Raw genomic sequence first — 3,591 nt, 5'->3', positions numbered from 1 at the left:
ACAGCAATTTTTGAATAAAGGGCCTCTGATTTCCTTTTCTTTCACTCCCCCGGAAACCATATTATTTTAACATTGTTTCCTCTTAATCTCTTCCCCAGGTCAACTATTTCAACTTTTGACTTCAATTACTCATTTTCAATGCTTGTGTGTGTTAAATTTATTAATTTTTTATTAAATTCCCTTAATTTACTCACTATGAACAAAGTACTGTAAAAGACAATGTTGATGGAGACAAAGATTTAAAATAGCTCTGCCCTTGAGGTGCTAATCATTAACCTAAAATATAAGCTTGCATGTGATAAGTACCAAATGAATGGCATAAAGGAAGTTAGTAAAGTTTAAGGGATGTAAAAGCCTTTGTTGGTAGGAGTGGGAGCTGGAGAGTAATAGAGGATATTGGTTGATTGCTGTGCAGTATCCACACTACTTGCATGTCAACAGCACCCAACATGCTTTGGGGATACCACACTGTGTCTCTTTTAGCCCATGTACCCACTATGACACTGACTTTATTCCTGGGGAATCACATACTCCAGGCCAGGCTAATATTCCCAGTTCATGTACCTGACCAAAGTTAGTTTTACTAATAATCATAAAACTCTAACTTGGACCCCCAATTTTTGGGGGGTATATCAAACAAGAGGCCTTTTTTCTCTTCTGCAGGACTGGGTTTTGTGACAAAGGGAGAGTGAAGCTACTGTGGGCCACTATGCAGATCCTTCAATGTAGCCAACACAAAGAATACATAATTTGAGATCATATCAATTTGGAACTGAAGCTGAATTAGAATTCTCAGCAACCTGAACATATTTTTTTTAGCGTAAGCCAGTTTAAGTAGAATTTACTGCCATGTGCAACAGAGAAGTTGATAGAGCATAGGCAGCAGGGCTTGAACTTAAAAGAAGAGAGTATCTTCATAGGTAAAGATGAAGTCATAGCTTCCAGACATTTTACTTACATATAAACTTCTGCATCTGATAGCGTTGAATACAGTTTTCAAGTTGGATTAAGATACCGAGTCAAAAGATACGGGTGTTAGAGATACTGTCAGTGTTCATCACATTGCTTACAGATACTTAAACTATTGTAGGCATCCTACATAATCACAACTAAGCCCTTTAACACATTTTTTTATGTGACCCACTCACTTTTCCTGGTGACATCTCCACTGGCAGGCTACATGGCACTTCAAGGTCTCTGTAGTTGGCTTACTTTTTCATCTGGTATTTCTGGGCGTCTGTGAACAGAGAAGAAAATTAACATTTTTTTGGAAATCCAACATGAGTCTCAATTTATAAAGTGTCTCACTTAATGTTGGGCATAATTCTAAAAAGAAAAAATTAATTATTCGTTTTAAAGATTCAGAGAGATTTGAAAGGCTTATTTAACACATTAAAATTGCAAAGCTAGTATTAATACATTAAAGAATCAGAATTTGAATCTAGGTACCTTTGATTCCAAAGCCCCTGCTGATTTCTTTACATCATGCTGATATCATTTTCTACATCATCCCTGAGTGATAAGCCATACTCCATCTTCAACTTCTACCCACTGCCAAGGTAGAGGAGCTAGGAAGAGACCAAAGAAAAATTCATCTGGTTTGGCCTCTCTGATCCCCATATTAGGGCTAGGTCATGATTGTGGTCCAGTCTAGGCTTTTTCCCCACAGTTCCTAGGGCCATCTTTGTGCTTGGGGCAGTTGCTTTGCATCTTCGTAATTGGTGGTGGTGGTTTAAGGCTGAGGTTGTGGCTTTTGGCTGTAGCAAGTCTCTATAGCTTATGCTGTTAGTAGCAGCAGCTATTGGGAAGGGCTAAAAAGGTCTTCAGCATTTGTTGCCTCTTCAAGCACTTCCGGGCCCCTCACAGCTGGACAGCCCAGATTCTATCAACACTCTTTAGAGCGTTGTTCACAGCTGGATTCCTGCTTGGCTCCAACACTGCACAGCTTTTTAAAATAACAGCACTTTCAAAGAACATGTTCAAACTCAGCACTTCTACCCTTCCCATTGATGCTAGTCTTATATTGAGATACTGTCTCTTAACTAGCAAATCCAAAGGACCCATTGCACCCACTCAGCAGAGCTCAAATGTAGTTATTCAGGCAAGTCAGCAATTGTGTCTGATTCCTCCAACTTTGTTAATCATACAAACCAAACTCCAAGATCAGTCCTGAATGTTTAGTCATTTGCCAGGGTAGACAAATAAACTAAACTTGGGTGGCCAACAGTCTGAACTTGGAGCAGGAAGGGTCTGGATTTGAATCCAGATGCTGCCACCTAATAGCTATGTTATTATTAGATCTCTTTGAAGCTTATTAGTCTCATGCACAAAATGGAGATAAATCCTACTTCATGAGTTTTTTGGTGAATATTAAATACACAAAAACATATACAGGAGCTTAGCAGCTGGTATGTACATATACTTGGCAGACTGTAACTATTGTTGCTGGTTATCCTTGGTTTTACAGCTATCTTTTTGTCTTTATTGGAGTCTATTTCTTTGGTGAATAAAAATACAAAGGATCTTATAACTCCCATGATGAATTTTAATATTTTGCCCCTAAAGTTTCTGTATGTGTGTGTGTGTGGGGGGGGGTGCTGGGTAGGGGGTGGATAATTTAACACTCTAGGATGTATCCTGAAGATAGTCCTGTGTTTAGTTGTTGAAACCAAACAACTTTACCTCAGTGACTCAACTCTCTATTGTCATATTGTGGCGTATGCATGGTACTTACAAAGATGGGTGAGATTCAGGGCCAGTGATTAAGCCTTTTGGGCTCTTGCTTTTCCAGGTCCACTGGTCCTCAAAGGGATTTCAAGACCTTTTACCCCATTTGCTCTATAGGCAGAAAGCTATTTTTAGAATGACACATTTAAAAAATTTGGGGTCCTACACTCTTGAGTCTTCCAAAAGATTTTCTACTATGCAGGATTCTTAAATTGGAAGTGTGTCAGTCATGCCATCCATATTAAGAAGGAATTTTAATTCAGTGCTCACAGCTTTGGTAGGAAAGAGGCAAGCACGGGCATATCTGGAAGGGAAGAAGATGGCAGGATTCCCCAGGGTCTTGGAGATTCAATCATCCTATGTATCTCTTAGACTTGATTTTAAACTTACTCTGAGTTGACAGGAAACTATCACCTAAAGAGCTGTATTAGAATAAAACCTCTTTATAGAAGGCAGGCACCATCTCTGCTCACATTCTTTACCTCAGCATCATGTTATTTTTGGCAGTCAAATGCCAGGATCAATAGCATGATGTGAGATTGAAGACCCTTCTGGGTGGTTTCCAGTTGAGTAACAGTTGAACTGTTGCTAATACTTTTAGGACAATAGAATTGAGGTAGAGAAGGAGCACATTGATTGATCCTCTGCTTAAAATGGAGCCGGGCTCAGTGGCTCAGTCTGTAATCCCGCACCTTTGGGAGGCTGAGGTGAGTGGATCGCTTGAGCCCGCGGGTTCGAGACCCGCCTGGGCAGTGAGACCTCATCTCTACAATAAATTAAAAAAAAAAAAAAAAGTCAGCCGTGCATGGTAGCGCATGCCTGTAGTTCCTGCTATTTGGAAGGCCGAGGTGGAAGGATCGCCGG

This window comes from Carlito syrichta, unplaced genomic scaffold (genome assembly GCF_000164805.1).
Source record: "Carlito syrichta isolate Samal-C Ts95f unplaced genomic scaffold, Tarsius_syrichta-2.0.1 Scaffold308858, whole genome shotgun sequence".
Classification (NCBI taxonomy): domain Eukaryota; kingdom Metazoa; phylum Chordata; class Mammalia; order Primates; family Tarsiidae; genus Carlito; species Carlito syrichta.
Note: the sequence above shows the minus strand (reverse complement) of the source record.